Below are 21913 nucleotides of genomic sequence, written 5' to 3'. Positions count from 1 at the left end.
GAAATTAAGAAAATTTGCTCAACTTGCATAATTTCTACAAGTTGCAGAATTTAGCTTTTCAAGGAACAGAATTTGGAATCCTTTGGTGCACAGCCTTGTGCTTGTCATTGATGGTATTGCTAGTTTCCTTGAGTCCCACCTTGGAGGAGTACAGTCTAACCAAACTTTAGGAAGGGTGTTTTAGTTATCACTAGTTCCAAGTTATCATCAGTTACAAATTTGAATGTCATTATTTAAAGTTTACAAGTTGGTCCTGAAAGGCATTTCTGACACAAAGAGTCAGAGATTTGTGACTCTCACAGGACATATATTTTGCTCTGTATGTAGACCACTCCCTGACCCAGATTGTATGAATGCAAAATAATGTTTTGGATTTATTTTTTAAAATTTCTCTTTCTTTCCAAAGCTAGCAGATGTACATGGCTTTTGGACAATTCACTGCATGTTGCCTGCTTAAAAGAGATATCCTATGATAACAGGCCCTTTCACACTACACAAGTATACCACTGTTGTTGCACTTTAACTGTCATGGTTTCATCCTATGGATTCCTGGGGTTTGGTTAGACACTAGTGCCCTTTTCCTAGATTGTGAATCCCAAGATTTCATAGAATGGAACCATGCAAGTTAAAATGGAATCATAGCACTATAACTGTTTCAAGTGATGAAAGGGACCTTACAAAGGAATGGGCACCTTGGTATATTGTTGTTGATGGGTCATTGTATACAGTATTTGAATCTGCTTTTGCATAAGGCTATCCTGAGCTTTCATGATATAGATCAGGTAATAAATACTTAGAGTACACTTAAGAGAACCTGGTTCATCATTGTGATTTTGCTGGATATTATTTGGTTATCAACTGGATGTCAATTGATTTGCTTTAGTCGATGAAACTGTACCTGACTGGTACATGATGAAAACAAAAGTATGTGCCTGTTAACTAACTGTCAGGATAACTAGGCAGTTATGTATGAGCTGCAGGTTTTCCGGAGAGGGCGAACACCAGCTTTTGTATATCTGAAGGTTGTACATTAGTACTTCACTTACTTAGTACTAGGTTTACTTAATATTTCTTGAGACTGATGCTTTTCAGATGAATTGCATTACATTTCCAGCAATCTGGCAGGAGGTTATGGGAGTTGCAGTCATGTACACCTGGAAGGTACTGTGTTGGAAAAGACTGAGTTAGGTATTAACTGCCATCCCACATTCACCCAGTGGCAAGTACAGTGGGCCCTTGGTATCTGCTGGGATCTGGTTCCAGGATAACTCTGTGGATACCAAAAACTGTGGATGCTCATGTCCCATTAAATTCAGTGGCATAGTAAAATTATGTTCCTTATATAAAATGGCAAAAGCAAGGTTTGTTATATGTAACACACACACACATGTATTCAAGCCATGGATGCTTGAGTTTGTAGTAATGGTGTTACTGCTGTGTGTGTTCTACTGGGAAGACAGGATTGTTTTCTTTCAGCTAAATAACAATGTTGAGGCATTGGAAAGGAATTAATAGGAAAGCTGTGACGATGGTCAAGGGTCTGGGAGAGGAAAAGCCAAAAGCACAGCGGATATGTTTGTTTCGGAGAGATAAGATTAAGTAGTGATAAGCTGACATTTTTGTTTTGTTTCCCCGCTTCAAGTATGTGTGCATTTTTATTTAAAAACTAAGACAAAAATCCCCCCCCCCTTCTGCTCTGAGAATAGGAAGATGATGGGATCACATTACAGAAAATAAATAATAGTTAGGGTCAATCTAAAAGGGATTGGAGATAGGGAAAGAAATCATGCCTATATATGCAGCTCAGGGAAAATGTCTGAATAGTAGGAAGGGTAATCTTCATTTATGTTGTTCTCCCCTGCTAAGAATGCAAGATTTCAAAAGATTTCTTCCTACCGGGTGAGAGTATGAGAGTTTTGGTGTAACTTTTAGTAATCCCCCCCTCACACATACACATTTTGGGACTTGCCTGAGTAACTTTCATCTGTGCAGAAACCATGGATTTGGGAGGGGGAAGGAACACTGAAAAGAGAAGCAGGGAACAGCTTGTCTTTTTGCTGTGACTAAAGGACAGCAGCACTCACGGTATTTAAGAACTAACAGATGACAAAATTTTAGCAAAATTCTCTCCCGTCTATACCCATCAACTCAGATTGTTGTCACCACAGAGAGGATCTTGTTGTACCTGTCTACAAAAAGCCTATGATTCTGGCATTGTCCATGTTATTTTCTTCTCCTGAATGATTTTTCGCACCCTTGTCTGATGAAGAATCCAGTGGAGCTTCAAAAGCTTGCATTGATGTATTTTGTTGATTTTTGGTATCACTGTTTTGTGGATTGTGGATGTTATTGTGCCCTGTGCATGTTAAGATCTCAAGGAACCTTTTGGGGTGGGCAGGTGGTAACTCAAGAAATTAGGCATTACAAACTTAGGCCTGTTACAGACTGCCAAAATAAAGCTGCTTCAGGTCTCTTTGGAGGTATGCTATTTAAATGATGCATGGGTCCTAAGAGTCCAGAGGTCGCGTCAAAGCCACACTCCATTCCTAAGCACTGGAGTGCAGCTTTGGTGCAGCCTCCGGATTCTTAGGATGCATGCATCATTTAAACAGCATAACTCCAAAGAGACCTGAAGCAGCTTTATTTTGGCAGTCTGTAACAGGCCTTAGTTCATTCTGCACAGATTTGAGACAAGTTTGGTTGGGATAGCTAAACACTCAGAAGGTCTGGCTTCTGCCACACTGTAGAAATCAAGCAGTTTGACACTACTATAGCTGCCATGACTGAATGGTATGGAATTCTGGGATTTGTAGTTGTGTGAGATATTTATCCTTCTCTGTCAGAGAGCTCTGGTGCCACAACAAATTACAAATCTCAGAATTTCATAGCACTGATCCATAATAGGTAAAGTGGTGTCAAACTGCTTGACTTCTACAGTGTGGTGGAAGCCAGATCTTCTGTCCACAGACAAATCAGTCGCTTTTTTCTTTCCCCTACCTTTTCATTAAAAAAAAAATAGATAAAAAATAAATTCAAATGCTTTCTAGTGAACAGTGAACAAAATTCTCAGTTGTCCTTAGTTTCGGGGACAGCATGACATGGCAGAGCAAAGCATGGCAGCATTACTCAGCCAGTGTGGCCAGGGTCATCATCAGTCAAGGGACCATGGGGACTTGGGGATTCTGAGAGTTTGAGACCAAAAAAAGGAATGTTAATATTTCCCAGCTCTGGGCCAGAGGCCTGGGAAAGACCTAGAAAGGAGTTGCTTGAGGGAATGGACCAGCCTGAGATGAGATGGACCCTTGATCTTGCTTGGTATAAGGCAGTCCCGTGCCTTGTGTGTTGCCAGCCCAGTCAGGGCATTGGCCAAATGGCAGTCCCTGCTTACTCCAGCCGGTGCCAGAGGGCTCAGGGAGCAGGACTTCTATTATTCAACCTCTCGCGTCAGGCAGCTCTCCTTGTTGCTTGAGGTCAGGGCCCCTTTTGTCCTTGGCAGCATCTCCCGTCATTATCTCAGTTCAAATCGTGAAAGAAGCATCATTAACTCCCACTTCTCCCACTTCCTGGGCCAGCCAGACTGGGGGGCCCAGTGCTGGCAGGACAGCAGGTTCACTCCAAGGGAGAGAGGTCCAAGAACATCATCTAGCACACTCAGCTCCGGGCAGGACATCTCCAGCAGAAGCCTGGACGTCACTTTCCCGGTCCAATCTGTTGTAACCTTTTGTGGATCCCCCCCACTCCTTCTCTCTGGCCTTCAATAGTTTCCAACCCTGTCCCTACAGGTTTCAGAAGGGGTTCTGAAGTGCTTCCAAAGATTGCAACATACACACATACACAAATGCTCCACAGGATCCTGTATGATCAGCAGCATTGGCTCTGTCGTTCAAAAGGGTGAGGTGGCCACCTCAGGCAGCAGATTTGCAGTGTCAGCTCTCCAAAGCAGTCAGTGGTTTGTTAATTAATTGGTAATTATTGCATTTTTATTCCCAGGAGAGGGGCGAGGTGCTAGTAGGAGTTTACAGATCAAATGCCAGAGTAACTTGGCAGGTCTTGGGTTATTATGCACTTTACATTGGCGGTTGGCAGGTAGTGGTATGTGTACGTTTGTGGAGGGATTTGATTATTTACCTCAGGTAGCAAAATGTCTTGGGCTGGCTCAGGGGATCTGTGGTGGAGGTTGGCATTTTTGTTCTGTGATGTACTCATTGTCATTAACAAATTGATATGATAGTGGTTCTTGACTGTGGCTGCGTCCACATTTGCAGAATTAATTCAGTTTGACACCACGTTAGCTTCCATGACTCAATACTAGGGTTTGTAGTTTTGTGAGATATTTAGCCTTTTCTATCAGAGAGCTGTGGTGCCATAAAAACTTACAAATCCTAGGATTTCACAGGATGGAGCCATGACTGTTAAAGTGGTGTTAATTCTGCAGTGTGGCAGTAGTCTTAGAATCCCTTTTTAAAACAGATCATATTGGGGTAATTTATCTATGGTTCTTAGGAGAGTCTGGAAAAGGAAGTTTTTGGATCACTTAAATCAGCTTGACCAGCTACCATGTAATCTGGGAAGGTGACTGGGGGAGTTGTAGTGCAAAAAAGCACCAATGCACAGCTCCATTCGTGAATGATATGTGGTAGTTTAAAATAAAAAGTTTAAAGAGTTTAAAATAAAAAGATTGTACAGGTTGATTTTATCTATTTTTATTAACAGAGCTTGGAAAAGCATTAGTAACTTTCTCAAGCTCTGATTAGCCATGGCAGTTAAATGGGAGCTCCTTGTTCTGAGGCAATCTGATTCTGAATGTTTGGTACAAATAACAGGATACTACAGTTTTCACCCTCTGTGAACATCTGACTCTGTCCTCCATTGGAAACATGGCACATTTCTGAAACTGAACTTTTATCTGATACGTAGTTTTTGTCTTTCTGATGTAGTAGTTTCCCGCCTTTCCTTGTGAGCTTGTGGTATCAAATTGAAACCCCATAGCCAAGGCTGTATCTTCAGAGATAGATATGATGGAGAGTACAGCAGTGAGTGCAGTTGAGATAACAGATGATGAATATGGTGATACTTCTGTTAAGGGAGAGATGATGTGCATTTAGAAGGGATGTAATTCGCCACTCAGTTTCTTTGTAAAGGAAGCAATGAGTAATTTTAGCCATTTTCTTTTCACTGTGAGAAAGTCTTTGCAACCCACACAATTTTTGAAGCCTATTCATAATTCAGGACTTGTTCAATGCAAAATTTCCATGTAGTTTTGCACAGAAAACAACATTTTCTACACAAAAAGTCATATTTCCATGCAGAAATATTATTGTCGGTGCCAAAAAGGCTCCATTTTGTGCAGCAAACGTTGTTCTCTATGCAAATCAACCATGTCCAAAATTGTGCAAAATAAATGCTTAATTACACAATTTTTTCCCCATAGAAAAAGCTGTTTCCTGCATAGACAATACTAATTTCTGTGCAAAGCAACCATACATGATCTTTGAGTGGGATAAGTCCTAAACTGCAAAGATTCTTGTTGGCTTAGGATTGTTCTCAATCATTTTTCAAACATTCTTTCCATCCCTGTTATTAAGAGCAGTGGTTTCCAAACTTACGTCCTCCAAGTTTTGGACTTTACCTTCCAGAATTCCTGATCGTAGACCAAGTTGGCTGGATACCTGGGAGTTGAAGTCCCAAACACCTGGAAGACAAAAGTTAGGGAAGCACTGGTTTAGAGAATATATGGCTAAGAATGACCTCCATTTGTACTACTTTTAATCTTTCCTGTTCACCAAAATCTGAGCGTGGCCTCACCCTGCCTTTTTGTTCACCAAAGCCCTATCAATAGGTTACGCTAACAGATACGAAATCATCAGAATCCACCTTTATAAGGCTCATAGTGTAGGCTTCATGGCTGAGCATGTTTTTGAGACCACATCTCCCCGCTAATTCGGAGAGAAGATTCAGCTGTACTGAATCTTCTCTCCAAATTAGAACTCTTAAAGAGTTTAGACATAATTCTTTACCTTGGACAAGTCCTTCAGATTAAATCCATGTTGCTTTTGAAGGGACAGTTGCATGTTGATTTTGAATCCAGGTCACTTTATGGCATATCTAGCTGCTAAGCTTGTGTTTGTCAATGGAATGAAAATAATAACCTTTGCAACCTTTTCAAAAGTGATAGAATTAGGTTCAGAAATGGTGAAAACAATTGAATATTAAAGATAACACTTCATGCAGAACAACTAGTGGCTTATACTGCATGGCAAGTACCAGTGTTATCCTAAATGCAGAGTCCAGTACATTACATTCCCGAAGGCTTTGTTGTTATTTTTAAATATCTAGCTCTCAGTCATTCCAAACTTTAATTATTACAATATATTATAATTCCAAACCATACGCCAAGAAATGGCAAGGTAATCCTGTACATGTCTTCATGTCTGCTAATTTTATTGAAGTTTACTGAATATGAGATTGTAGATTCAAATAATTATAGAATCATAGCCTTCAAAGTGACCTCATTCTCACCATCTTTGGCTCGGTTGGCATAGGGCATTCAATTACTTTCAAGACAGAAAGTCTGAGGATGCTTGTGATGTTTCTACATGAACTGGTCTACTGAACATAGTAAAAAATGCTTAACCTAGCGAAGCACCATCATTGGCCTCCATTATCTGAAAATGTTTACAGTTGTTACAGATTTGAAAGCATGAGGGGGCGAATTAGATTTTCCATGTGCTGGTGAGGAGGAGGAAGGGCTTTCTTGTTTTGCATAACTCTCTCTGTGAGTAAGAGAAAGAGAATGAATTGTATGCAAAGTAGCAAGTACATGAAAATTGGTGTAGGTTGTGCAATGCATGCCAACTGCAGAATTATGACTTTCCTGGATGACCTTTCTGCCCCATATGTCTTCCTCTTTTCTTTAAAAGAGAAGGATAATACACAGCCATGAGTATGGTTTCTTTTCCCTCTCTAGTCCTCTCCCTGCTTCAAAGAAGCAAAGTTAAATAGGTCCACCTCCACTGGAGCGGCTTATAAATTGGTGGGGTAAAAAGCAATAGGTGTACAGACCCTCATTCTGGGATGCTGGTATTCCTACCATGGCAGAATTTTTTTTTTACAATGTACACAGGTGTAGTTAAATGACAGTTTTTTTCATGGAGAGATCAGTCACAAGTGACACCGGCAACAAATTTTTGCAGCGTGGAATGCTTCACTCCATGATTACAGGCATGCCACTAAATTCCAGAAATGCAGTCTTTCCCAACCCAAATCACTTGGCATTCATATACTTTCAACCCTCTTGGGGCTGTTTGAGTTACCATCCCCTGCCATTTATTCTCCTAGAGATTTTCTGTTAACTTTTGGAAAACTAAAGGTTCTTCCAGTACATCCCTCTTGTGAGAGGGAGGTGCTGTTCAGCACCCATAGGCTGACCCTGCTAGTCATCTTGGAGAGACAATTGCTTCAGGTGGCTGGGCATGAAGGATGGCAGATTTGCCACTCTACCCACACTGGAATCTCCAATGTGCTACACTTGACCCACTCTTGTGGAGCTGATGCTCATCTGTGCTGTTCTCCAGAGCTGAGAATTTACCTGGCTTGGAGTGTGGAGCACTCCATCTCTTATCCCACTCTGCTTCAGAAAGTAGATGATGTTGAGAATTGAAGCTCTTGTATCCCTTTAGCCAGGCAGGCAATGCAGGAGGGTGACTTGGAAAAATTACCTGTGTTGTTGCTCAGACAATTCTCCTAGTCATCCCTTTTCCCCACAATTAGGGCCTGGCTCAGAATTAGGGGTGGAGATCATCATAAATTTCATTCTCATAGGCATGAATGAATAATTTCACCATTATACAGTGGGCCCTTGGTATCTCCTGGGGTTTGGTTCTAGCACCCCTGTGAATGCCAAAATCTGTGGATGTTCAAGTCCCATTAAATACAGTGGCATATTAAAATAGTCTCCCTTATCTAAAATGGCCAAATCATTGTTTGCTTTTTGGAATTTTTTTTTTAAAATACTTTCAAGCTGTGGGTAGTTGACTCCATGAATAGAGAAACTGTGGATATGGAGGGCTGACTGTACTGTGTTTTTTTGTGTTTTTTTTAAGAACCACTCAGCATTTGATTTTTTAAAAAGCCCACATGTGGCTTTTTTTGTGCAGAAATAATATCTTCTACACATAAGTGTTGTTTTCTTGCACAAAATCCTTATACAAAAGTCTTCCGAATGCACAGTTTTTGAAGATTGTTTGCAGTTTGGGATTTATTCTTTGCAAAATTCATATGCATTGGAATGCTGTTTCCTGTGTAGAAAATGCTGCTTTCTGTGTGAATTTTTGTTAAGAATCAGTACTGAACCATGAAGATTGTATCAGTCCAAGATTCTTCTCATCATAATTTCGTGACGCTCGAAAAACACTTTTGACCATTAAAAAAAATATTTTTCAAACATTCTTTGAAAATTCTTTAAATATTTTCAAATATTCCCTACACTAAAAATAGAAGAACACAGTTCCCTAAGAACCCCATCATAAGAATGTGGAATGTGTGTTTTTCCCCACCAGATATTTGAGTGTGTCACAGTGAAAATCCTATGCATGTTCTGTTTTGATGTGCATTGTGAACTTTGTTTTAAAACTTTGTAGAAAGCAAACCAAAATCTCATCCCCCCCGCCCCATGTATGAATTATTATGAGGCACAATCTACCAGCAAAAAGGAATTAGGGAAATCATGATGGGTAAATTGGCTAAAGGAGTGGACAAGAGGGAAGTACTGTAGAAAGAAAGAAAGAAAATTAAACCTGCTGCTGCCTGAATGAATGCATCTCAACAATCAACTCAATTCTAGACTCTAACTGTTCATTTCAGTTAAATGGCTCTGTATGTCTCTGCCACTGGGAGTAATCTGTTTTATTTGGGAGGGGGCAGGGGAAGTAACTTTTTATATTGCACTGACAAAGATACAGGATAAAAAACACCTGGCCATAGATTTTGAGAGATGTTGGTGGCAGAGAATATGGTAGGAGGATATGTGAGTTTGTTATAGGTAACTGCTTTTTGAAAGTGAACCTTGAATAGTTTCTCCCTGTAGAGATTTCCAATGTGAAGTCGAAGTCTTTCATGACCGGCATTCACAAAGAAGCTTGAATGCATTGAAGATCTAATATCCAAGAATGGGATGAGCTTGTGTGGTTGCCAATGCACCATATCTAACCCCTGCTCCCCCTGCCCATCCCATATACCTTTAACAGGGCAGAATGATAACCCTGACATCCTGTCCATGCTTATCTGGCAATATGTCTGCTTGAACTTAGTGGGATTTCCCTCTGAGCAGGCCTGTATCAGATTATAAAGGGCTGTCAGAGTACTTAGGCAGTTTACTAAGCCTGTAATGAGGATGTGTGAATTTGCACACTCTCGCTTACACACACATACACAGGAGAGGGAGTCATTAAAAACAAAGTCCAGATATGTACCTGGTGGGTTAGTTTTAATTAACCCTGTTTCCTTGGATTGACCAAATGGCTCTCCTAATAATTTTGACTTTACCCTTGCCACTGTGAGTCCTCAGGGTGGAGAATGATGGCCTTCCTCAGCTCAGCAATTGCTGGAAAGCACAAAGATCCTGGTAAAAATCATCATAGAATTAAAGAATTGGAAGAGACCCCAAAGGCCATCCAGTCCAACCCCCTGCCATGCAAGAAGACACAATCAAAGTACCCCCAGCAGATGGCCATTCAGACTCTGTTTAAATATTTTCAAAGGAGGAGACCCCACCACCCTCTGAGGCAGCGTATTGCACTGTTAGCATCAGGAGGTTCTTCCTAATGTTTAGGTGGAATCTCTTTTCCTGTAATGATGTTGGGGAGGGGGTGTTGGGAGGGAAAGGGAGAGAGAGAGAAGCACCCAAACCACTTCCTGCCAGACTCCCTAAAGAGACATTCCTTTGCTTGCTTCGTTTAGACAAGTTGGGAAACAAATGTCATGGCTAGAGAAGGGAGGAAGGGGAGGGAGGTTCTCCTCCAGGCGAGAGCGGGAATGATTTTGCCAGATGGGCCCAGGGCAGCTGCCTCCTTCGGTAGCAACGTCTGGGTGCTCACCAGTCTGGGGAGAATGGCCTCGAGAACCTGTTTCAGCTCAGTATATGTTAAGCCCATGCTTGATACATTGGGGTGGGGTGGGGGGATTGGGCTCTACATCCAGTGGTTTGGCAGAGAATCTGGGAAGCGAATGAGACAGGCGGCATTTAACACACTCACTGGCTGCTTAAACAGGATCTGGAATATCTCAGCTTTGCACCTTTGATGTACCGTTTCTAGTCTTCATGGTAACAGGGAGCAAAACAGAGCACAGGGGCACTGGGCATATCTTGTAGAGTTTGATCTCTTCTGTAAAAATAATCTTAAAAACCTGAAATATCAGGGTAGAGAACCTGGTGATCGGGGTGGGAATTAGTAACTCAAGATAGCTATGGTTTCTTACCTGTTGCTTGATGTTTCCACACCCCTATGTGAGTTCTAACCCTTCATTCGTAAATGAACAATCCTCTTGAAATTAACATTTACAACTTTCCCTTAAAAAGGAACCTGGCAGCTCTTCCACACTGCAGAAATAAAACAGTTTGGCACTACTTTAACTGTCATGGCTCTGTCCTATGGAATCCTGGGATTTGCAGTTTAATAAACTATCCTGCTTGATCTGTCAGAAAGCTTTGGTGTCTCACCAAACTACAACTCCCTGGATTCTGTAGGAGAGAGTCATGGCAGCTAAAGCAGCGTGAGACTGTTTCTGCATTGTGGATACACCCCTCGTCAGGTGATCTGGCCTGCTCAGGTTTTACGTATTGAAACTGTTTCCAACAAAAATAAAAGGCTCTGAAAAGGTTGTACACTTGTCATTCCCTTCTGGTTGAACTAATATGGGTATTACTCTTAATACAGAAGTTGAAACTGGAGAGCATTCAGGAGAAAAATCCATCCACCGGCCCCTCTCATAAATATATTTTTTTCCTTAAGAGATCTAGTGTGGTATCAAGCCCCCATTCAGTGATCTAGCTGACCAAGTTGTTGTGTTGATAAAGTGGATAGGAGGCAACTCTATATATGCCACCTTGAGATCATTGGAGGAACGGTGTGGTGTAAATTACTACCAATAGTAACAGTACGAAGATTACTACTACAAACATACCTCTGATAACAAAGCCTCTGGGAAAGAACCTCCTTGTTACAAAGTCTTTTTTAGGCCCTCTCAGTCTTACCTTCATCCCCTTCTCATTCTTTGACTAGGTGGAATTTTTTAAACACCATTAGCTTTGGGAGGATAACAAAGAAGGTTGGGGAAACAGAGATTTTGGTGTTGTTTTGCAGTAGTCTGTCTACAGTTAACAATATGATACAGCTTGAGCTCGGGGGAAAAACGTGATTCTACTATAGCAGTTCTACCGTAGACATGTGTTTCTCCTCCCATAGGCCAGGCAAATAGCAACTGCCCTAAGAATCCTTTTGTGAACATGCATGAAGAGCAAAATAGAGATAAAATGTGAAATAGACAGCCTACCTCACTAGCTACCCCAAACAACTTTTAAAAACAAAATAAAAAACACAAAACAAAATATAGGTATGGCCCAGGACAGACGGTCCCAAAGCGGTGTGCCTCTTAAGATGTGTGTGTCATTTAAACAACATACCTCCAAAGTGACTCGAAGCAGCTTTATTTTTGCCTGTCTGTTCGGGCCCTTAGTTTACTAAAGATGCACCTTGTCATACCAATAGAACTGTCCTATTGCCTTAAATACTGTGCTTTTCCGTGGAGTTGGTTCATCTGCACAGATGCCATCAAGTGTAAAGAAATGAAGTAAGGCACATCTGGAGATGAATCAGTCCTTAGACTGACATGGGTCAGCACTCTTTTTGTGGTTTGGAGGGAGAAGGGCAACCATCACTTTTCCTGGCAATTGTTCATCCATCCTTCCCCCATTCCTACATCAGTTTCATCTGTTGGTTCAGGATTAACAAGATCCTTATGGCAACAAAAACCCTCTGGATGTTGCTGGACTACAGCTCGCAGCACCCTGACCAACAGCTACACTGGCTAGGGATGCTGGTAGCTGCTATCCAGCAATATCTGGAAGGAGCCACATGTTTCCCACCCCTGTTGTTATAGGATGATGGTCACAAATGAAATCCAGATGAAAGGAAGAAGAGTTGAGCAAAGAGTGCTCTGAAATGACTGAAGCTTTAGTTAGCCTGTTTTCTCAGAGGCTATGTGAAATTTGATATTGCTTGAAACTAGAAATAGGATTCTAATGTTTGCCTCTAATTATTCCTCTGTGAGCCTCAATGTAGGTACTTTAATCAACTTCACCTTGGTGATCCGAGTTTAAGGACTGTGTGTGTATGTATATGTGTGTGTACACATGCATAAATGTGAACACACTTGGACAATTATGCTTAAAGAAATATCTGGACTCATGCTTTGATCAACATTAAATAGCTGAAGGATCATCTGGCAGTGAATGGCTGATCTTGTGGGATGTCACAATAAGCTAACCAGATTTATCATTGGCCTTGCTGTTGTGATGTCATGGAAGGACATGACAAAGATCTGCCATGTAGCTGAGTATGAGTAGGGTTGCTAGGTTGAAAACTGGAGTGGGAGCCTGTGCCTTTATAATGTTTGTGTAAAAGAGGGTATTTCAACAGATACTGTTGGTTACCGCTTTGCATGACAAGCAGCACCTGTTGAAATTCCCTCTTCTACACAACTATTAGAGGTACAGAAGCCCTTTCCATTTTTAATTCTGATAACTCCAGTATTGAGTGGGATGACTAGGGAGTGTTCAGGTACTAAAACTAGCTGATTACCACTTGAGATCATTGATTTTCTGTATGCAATCTTTTATGTGCCTACTCAGAAGTAAGCCCCATTGAGTTCACTGAGGCTTATTTCAATATATAGTGGGCACAGCGTCATAAAAAATAGGAAAGTTAGAAATTGTCATCCCACACATGTGACAGTCACTACATTGGGGAAAGTTGGAATAGCCCATTGGATGTCTCACTTCCTTCCTTGGAAGGGAAGAGTAATAAAAATATGCACACGTGTCTGTCTTCTAGATGAAATTCTTGGGCAAGATTACAGACTTTTTGACATTTAGCTACTATTTCTTTTCAGGATGTGTAAGAATGTAAACAAATGTGACATTTAGAGCAGGGATGAAAAACCTTTAGCCCTCCAGATGTTTTGGCCTGCCACCATCATCAACTCCAGCCAGCATGACCAATGGAAAGGGATTGTGGGAGTTGTAGTTCAAATCAGTTAGAGGAACAGAGGTTCCCTACCCTGATCCAAGGAAATATCACACCAGGTTCTCTGCTTTCATTATGAATCAACCTTTCTCCTGGTTTTTCAGTTTACATATGCTAACAAATTGAATAGATTCAACAATTTGCCCCTCCCTCCCATTGCTTCAGGCAGGCTGTCCACTTGTGTGTGTATTTTGTAAGTGCCCAATCTATTTTTATTTATATATACATTCACCTATCACCTTTTTTTGATGCAAACTTTTTTTTTAAAGTGCTAATGAATCAGTGCTGTCCTGAGCCAGCTTTTCCCCTTTTTAGTAAATCACTCTGAAGAAAAGCTGCAGAACAGGTTATGTCACCATTTACTCTGTGAGAAAGTGTGTTTGGAAAGGGGGGGAGGGGGGCTGCATTTGCATTGAGCACTCTGAAAACTGCTTCCAAACTAGCCCCATTATATATTTTAGACCTGTTTTCATTTTAAAGCAATATTGTAAGTCAATATATACGGACTGTCACCTTGTCTTGCATGGAAAAGTTTGCATTGTACCTCCTAGAATCCTCTGACTGGCATGACTACAAAGGTTATAGTCCAAAAAAGAATTCACTTTGTCAGGCCTCGCCCATGTAGTACCCACATAAGTCATTTGTTAAATATTTTCTTCCTGAAAGGTGAGGGAGAACCAACTGTCATGGAACTTGCAAAATCTCCCAGCTGCTCACCTGATGCTACTGTTGACTTACTGCAGGCAAGTATGCAAACGGAGAGTTATAATAAGCCTGCATGAATGGGAAATCTGACATTGCTGTCAAGAACAGAGTGAGCTGAAACTTTCCATTTAGTCTGAAGCCGATGGTGGAAATTCCATGGTGTTTTCTGAGCCTGGAGGGGTTCCTTTGATTAAAATCTCCATGTTTGCAAGGTGAAGGGAAGCAGACGAGACCTGAGGTCACTGCAGTTAAGGAAGCGTTGCAGCCCTAGGGTCCGCTAGGGCCCTGTTTTTCATCTGGATTGTTTTTGTGTCTAGCTTTTAACACAGCAAGGTGTCTCGCTGGATCTTAAGTGGGGAAAATCATTCCAGTCAACTTGGAATGGAACAGTTAACACAAAGATGAAAAGCTGTAAAAAATTGGCTCCTGGACCACAAACACAGGACAGGGGATTAATGACAAAGCTGGAACTTGCCCTAACTTGAGAGATGACTGATAACATTTATATGACCTAGAGAGAGAGAAAAGGAGGTAATCTTTGTGGAACAGTCTATTGGGAAGGGGTCACAGATGAGGGAAGGATAAAACAACAGGCTAAGTATGCTCTAGAATGGAAGAATATGTAAAGTGCAGCCCCTTTATCCATGGCGAATATGTTCCCGGACCTACTTTGAAAATGCAGAACTGCAGATAATATCAAACCTTATCAAAATGAATGACTTACAGTGGAAGTTGACCACAGAGTTGTGCTGGAGACCCTAGAGACCCTTAGAGACAACACTTCTCTAGGCATTTCTGAGTTCTCCAACATGACTCTACAGATAACGTCTGCCAGAAGTGTACCATACAATTGCACTGAAGGACCTAGAAAATGCCTAGAGAGAACATACTTGTTCAGTCTTGGGTAAGTGAAACTGGTCCCATGGATACAGGGGCCATTCCAGATGGCCTGTTGCTGGCTTGAGAGGATGATTGGAGTGGCAGGTTAACACAGCTGGGGGGGCATGAAGTTGGGAAGGCTGCCTCATGATGTTGGCAAATACTAGAGAGTTCTCCTTTGTGCCCAAGCCTCAAGACCCTCTGTAGCACACTTAGTAGTGCAGTCTTACTCAGTTCAGCACCACTTATTCATTTGCTCTCGTCAACCGGTAAGCAAAATGGCTTTTTCAAAAAAGACCTAGCATAATGCACATGCCTATAAAATCCACAAGTGACAAGGACCATCATAAAGAGGCACTTACTTTCTCTAGCATCCAAACATCCATGATGGATACTTTTTCTAAGAGGATGCCTGCTAACACCTCAAAACGGGTCAAGGGATTTGTGGCTCCCCAGATGATTTTGGGTTGCACCTCCCAGCATTATTCACTAAGGGCTGTGCTGACTGGGACCGATCAGGGTTGCAGTCCAGCTGCATCTGAACTGCAACTCTGTTACCTAACCCTGCTATAAAAACTAAAGAAAGATGTTTCTGGCTCCCAAAAGAACACCCTCGCCACTTACTCACATCCAAATTTAAATCAACACATTCATCTACTAAAATGCATGACAGCTCAATTTAAAATTCCTACAGTTGGGTTGCAGCCCTAAAAGGATTGCTACATGTTCAGAGGCCCACAAATTATTAAGAGGACAAGCCTTACCATTAGCCAGAGTGAGGCAGCTGCCTCAAGCTGTGTTTGCTGATGGAAAGGGAAGCAACAGCAGTCCCTTAACTGTTCCTCCTGAACCCCTTGGTCTTTCCTTGTCTCTTGAAGGAATAGAGCTGTGTTTGCCACTGCAAACTATCCCATGCCTACTAAGTTGGACAGAGGGTGCTATCACATTGCCAGTGTTGACCTATTGTTCAACCACCAACCTGTTTGGCTTCTGTGCAGAAAATGGCAGGGATTGCTGTCTTGACTCAGGCAGCAAAATGCCTTGTGCTGACTATCATTGTCACCATCACCACATACTCTCCAAAATTGCACAGATGGAAACTGGGACATGTGGCCAAACAACATCAGGTAAGGTCAAGATTATATATATACGTTATTAATGGGGGAAAAGAGACACACTAGGAGGGGCTGCAGCAGTTTGCTTTTGGCTGAGCCTCTTGGGAAGGACAAGCTTCAACCTTCTCCCCCAGCTGAATTAATTATATGCAAAAAACAAAACTATTGAACTTTGAACACAGTTTGTAGCAATTGGCATAAGCTGAGGCTAAAGGGGAAAAGTGGGAAGAGGAGAGAGAAATGGGAATATTTTAAAAGCAGCTGGAAAAGTAGGATGGGAAAGGATTAATCAAATGGCCTCGATCAAATTGGTTATGTCATTATTTATTGTTCCTTATTAAATTAGTGACCTGGCAAAGATAGGCTTCGGGCAGGCTCCAATGAAAGTCATGGCAAAAATGAGACCTGTGAAAGGCCAGGATCTCTGGAGTAAGGCTGCCTGCCTACCTCTGTGTGGCCTTCTTGCTGATGCAAGCAGCATGTCTGCCCAGGCCCAGCTGCAGTGTCCAGAGCCTGGGCTGTGAGGTCCCTATGGTGCCGTTTTCTGCCTTCAGGTTGGGAGGAGGGAGATGAGCTAATTCAGCAAAAATGTGCCCTTCCATTTGGGGAACTGCTTCCAGCAACACCACCACCACTGCCGCAGCCGGGAGAGTGAATACGTTTGTTCCTGAAAACAAGACTCATCCATGTGCGATTGCAACACCCACAGCTGTGTTTCCAATTAGTCTACCAGATCCATCCTGGGCGCTTTTTAAACATTAAAGAGGAGGGAAAATATTAAAATGCCACTCTTGCCTTCTAAGCTTGGAGATGTGTTGGCATGAGGTTGGCTTTGGCTTGGCAGGAGTAGAAGGTTGAAGCAGCCTCAACATGTTAGATCCACGCAGCCTCGTAATATTTTACTTCGGCAAAGGATGTGCGTCACTGCAGCACCCTTTGGCGAGGGGCATGGCAGGGCAGACAATGCTGACACTGCCAGTGCCAACAGCAAGCTTGGCAATATTCACCTGCTTGCCATTGGAAAAAGCTGAGCCCCCCCTCCTGTTCCAGACTTTTATTGCTAAGTTGCTGAGAGGAGGGAAGGACGGAGGGTGAGAAGTGTTTTCTCTCTCTCTCTCTCTCTCTCTCTCTTGCTTTTGGTCTTGGAAACAACATGTAGTTGTTGCACTTGGCTGAGCTTTCTCTGGGACTAGAATATGGATTGGCTTACCAAGGACTTCTCCCCCCTACTCTAGTCTTCCTTGGCTGAGCTCTGAACTCCATCTGAACAGCTGCAGATGGAACTCCGCGTTCCATAAATGGCAGCCACACTTCGAGTGTACCACACACACACACAGCCCTCTTTCGTAAGGCATGATGCTGCTTAGGAACATCTTGATGTCATTTGCCCTTTTGCATCACACCCTCCAGAGGGGTAGCTAATGGAGGAGATGCAAAATGAAAGAAATAACCCCTCCATAAGAATTCTGTCCCCTCCAAATGAAATTTTCCTTTAGTCTCCAGGTTTTCAGCATTGAAGTAGCTTGAAACTCCAGCTAAGCACTTCAAAGAGTTTAGTCATCGAAAGAAAAGGGGCAAGCAAAGTGACCAAGGGAACTCAAACAGCAAATATAAGAGGTCTACATATGAACATAGGCTGTTCTCATGAGTGCACCAGAAAGCCAGTATGGTTAAAATCTAGATCTGTCTCACACACAGAGCATATCAGTGCTGGTGCAAATAGAGGTACATAGATACACTTCTCCTTTATCCAACTGTTTTGTTTTAGTTCACGTGGGGTTGCCCTGGCATCAGGCAGAGTGAAGTAGCAATGCCAGGCTGTAGCTTTGGGGTGTTACAAACAGTAAGCAAATGGTTATTTCATTCTGCCAGAGAGTGGGAGAAGTGCTTGTGGGATTTTCTGCCTTGCGTGTCAAAATAATCTGGCTGGCTTTGGGTACAATGTTTCTTCATCTGGGTGAGGGTGCAGGGAATAGGCATAGAAGGAATACTCCTCTTTGTCATTCTTGATTGAAGCATTGACTATATTGAAACACTGAATATATTGATTGATCATCCCATCAGAAATATGGACAGCTTCTACTGTTATTATTTTTTCTTATTGAGGACTCTTCTGGTGGAAAAAAAATTGTTTAACACGAAAACTTGTTTGGGGGAGATCGCCACCAAATATATTTCAAAACTGTTTTCTTCACAAAAACTATGGGGCTTTTTTGCACAAAAATGAAGGTTTTGTACACACTGTACTAACAATTTTTTGTGTACGTACAAATAAAGTTCTTTCAGCAGAGCCCTCAAAAGTGAAACATAATTGAAAAATGCAGAAAAACCTTTATCTCACTCCATTGGGTGATAAAACATTTGAAATTTTTCATTCTTGATGGGAAGAGTAAAATAAGCAACAATTTGCATCCCAGGCTGTAAAGAACTGCCATTCAGCCTAAAATGGAAAAAATGTTTTGGGCCAGCCCTGTGCCACTGTTTTCATGGAGACTTCACAGGGATTTTAAAGTTACTTTTCAAAACAATTAGTAACAGTTAAAGTTGCCAGGCAGAGAAGTAACTTTTACTTTTTTCAAAAAAATATTTTTTTGATTTTCCCTTTCTCAAAAGTAAACATTTGCCATTTAGTTACATTTAAAAACTGCTGCAGCAGGAAACAGGACAGGAGTAAACACATGAGCCGCCTGATATTCCTTCTTTGCCATTTAGTGGGGCTGCATCCCTGTAACTATAGCAGTGCTTGAAAAAATCAGTTACACCCTGAAAAATAAAAAAGAAAGTACAGCCGGCCCTTTGCAACTTAGTTTCTTCCAGCATGCTCAGCTGTGTTTCCTGAGCACAGGAGAACTTCAGGCTCTGGAGCTGAATCCAGCCCTCTGCACTCCCAGACAGCTATGCCTTCTTCCCTGTGCCATGAATGCTTGGTGGTTTCCAAGTTTTGTATGGTTTTCGCCCCATGCTAAAAGGTCAAAATGCCTTTCCTAAGGCTTAATTGCTGGCAGTGAAAAATGTCCAACCGTGCTGGTATTTTGGGCCCCTCCCCTTTTTCTTTTAGTCCCTCCCACCCCTGGAATGTGGCCCCTTGGAGCATCTCAGAAATGACATTTGGCTCCCTTGCCAGAGAGAGAGTTTGGCACAAAAGGGCAAAGAGAGGGAGAGGAGGCACTGTTCAGCTGGGAAGCCATGCCTTGGTAGCAGATGGGTGTGCCTGCTGGCTGGCTGGCTAACTGGCAGCATGTGCCTCCTGGTCAGCAGGGAGGGACTCTGTGCTATGGAGGCAGATAAACAAAGCCTCTCTGCCCCCCTCCTTCCCCTTGCAGCTGGTCTGACGCTTGCAGGCCCCTCTGCCAAGAAACAGCCAGTTGGCAACCTGCTTTTTGTCATTTGTGCAAGGGAAGGTGGGACTTCCCCAGCCCCCTCTTTCAGCCTCCCTCCCACAGTATCCAACTCCTAGCAAAGTTGAGAGAAGCTCTCTAGAAAAGGGCAGGCTGGAGTTAATTCCCATGAGTCAATGCATGTTTTCTGGCTCGGATCATCCCTCGGCTTCCCAGCTCTTGAGCCTAAATCTGGACATTCCTTTTGTCTCCCGTATTGTTTTCTGTGCAAACAAGGTTTGGAATTGGATCTGGAATGGATGAAGGGAGCATCCCTGCTGGGTGGAGAGCACTTCCACGGTGCCAGAGTCAATTCAAGCACTCGCATAGAAAGCCAGACCAGCTAGCGTCACTCTGTTGGGCCTCGCCCCTCACTTTAAGTCATGGCCGGGAGGAGGAATGAGCAAATCAGTGTAGCCTGGGGGTGCATTGTGCCCCAGGCAGGTAGCATAGCTCCAGAAAACCTACTAGTTAGGCCAGAACCTGGGAGTTACCTCTTACAAATAAAGAGTTACTTGTAATGAATTATCTCTGGTGATAGCTAAGGCATAACATAGGATAAAACACAACATGAAGCATAGCTAAGTTATGGGAAGCGTAAAATAGACAATGAAGACATTGAAGTAAAGATTTCCATGCCTTGGCTCAGTCATTAATCCGAATGGAGACAGTGAAGAAATCAGAAGAAGACTTGGAAGAGAAGCTATGAAGAAATTAACAAGATCCTGAAGTGTAAAGATATATCACTGAACATTAAGGTTAGGGTTCTCCATGTCATTGCATTTCCCATTTCTGTCTGGTGGGGCTTTGGTTCCAGGACCCACACTGGATACCAGAATATATGGATGTTCCACGTCCCATTAAATACAGTGGTGTAGTAGAATGATGTCCCTTATATAAAATGGCAAAATCAAGGTTTGCTTTTCAGATTATTCATTTTTGGAATATTTTTCAAACCATGGATGATTGAGTCCATGGATGCGGAGGGCCAATTGTATGCTGTGGTGGGAGTTTGTACCATAACCCACTATACTAGTGAGGTATGCCCATGGGGTCAATTGGTCATCTGTCAGGAGTATACTTAACGGTGGACTTTCTGCATTGTTGTGTGCCTCGACTTTATGATCTTTCGTGTATCTTCACATTCTACAGTACTATGATTCTATTATTCACTCCTCTTGGAGCATGACTGTAACTGTTTTAGTTACTTTTATAGGTAACAAGAGAATGTGGCTTCTCTGCTAGTGTGCATTTATTTCACAGGCCAGTGAACTGTAACATTCTGATTTAAAAACAACAGTAGAAATGACTGAAAACCTGTAAGAGAATAGAGTTGCTTTTTAAAAACTGTAATGATAGAAATAACTATCTTCCTGATTTTAGGATCTTGAAACAATCACTGTAGCTAAAAGTAACTGACCCAGCTGTCCTTACTGAGTTCTACCTTTTGACCAGAAAACAAAATCAAGGTGGTCCTCAAGATAATATCACAGTTTCACAGAGTAAAACCTCCCCTCCACCCCATAAGAATCTTGTAATCCAAAACCTTCTGTGTATGAGTTTACTTAGTTAACTTCCTTCTTCCCTCAAAGTCATTGTGACAGCAGGGCTGACTCACCATTCTGCTCCGCATTGTTGTTGTTGTTATTGTTGTTGTTGTGTGCCTTCATGTTGTTTCTGACTTACGACAACCCTAAGGCTAATCTATCATGGCATTTTCGTGGTAAGATTTATTCAGAGTGGGTTTGCCATTGCCATCCTCTGTGGCTGAGGGTGTGACTTGCCCAAGGTCGCCCAGTGGGTTTCATGGCTGAGCTGGGATTCAAACTGGTCTCCAGAGTCAAAGTCCAGTGCTCACACCAGACCTTATCACGTGTGTGTGTGTGTGGGGGGGGGGGCTTGCAGCTCAGATCTGCAGTCACGCCTGTTCTAGCAGTGCAAAGCATGATGTTTTTTCACACCAGATCCAGAGTCACTCCTGTCTAGCAATGCGAATTTGGTTCAAACATGATGTTTTACCACACCTGGTTGCCTTTCCATTGTCCTTCCGAATTGAGGGGGAAGTGAAGTCAGTTCTATTCCAAGCAAGTCACGTGATGCGGATTCAAGCAAAGCGGAGTGAGTGCACATTGTATTACCACACCGGAGGGTTCAATGATTCGATCGGTACCCTTGCACATGCTCAGTGGGGCTCTGGACGCTGCCCTCCTTCCCTGCCCCCTCCTTAGCTGTCATCCTTCATGGGGTGAAGAAGCAGTCAGGGGATGATGGGATAGAAGGCAGTTTGGAAGAGGAGGGTGAGATGGGGATGCAGGAGAAATTGGGGGATGATGGGATGAATTGCAGGGGGTCACTAGGGCCAGGATTGGGATGCAGGAGAAGGCAGGGGACGATGGGATAGCTCGCTGGGGGTCGCTGGGGCCAGGATTGGGATGCAGGAGATAGCAGAGGATGATGGGATAGGTCGCTGGAGGTCCCTGGGGCCAGGATTGGGATGCAGGAGAAGGCAGGGGATGATGGGATAGCTCTCTGGGGG

At 42.6% G+C, this 21913-nt stretch overlaps 1 protein-coding gene across 6 annotated transcripts in view; it reads left to right on the top strand.

Moving 5' to 3' along the window:
* HDAC7 (histone deacetylase 7) overlaps positions 1 to 21913 on the top strand; it is a 266897-nt gene that overhangs the window by 132406 nt on the left and 112578 nt on the right. The window lies entirely within an intron of this gene.

This window comes from Sceloporus undulatus, chromosome 2, assembly GCF_019175285.1.
Source record: "Sceloporus undulatus isolate JIND9_A2432 ecotype Alabama chromosome 2, SceUnd_v1.1, whole genome shotgun sequence".
NCBI classification, from domain to species: domain Eukaryota; kingdom Metazoa; phylum Chordata; class Lepidosauria; order Squamata; family Phrynosomatidae; genus Sceloporus; species Sceloporus undulatus.
The sequence above is the reverse complement of the archived record's forward strand: the minus strand, read 5'-3'. Positions and strand labels throughout refer to the sequence as shown.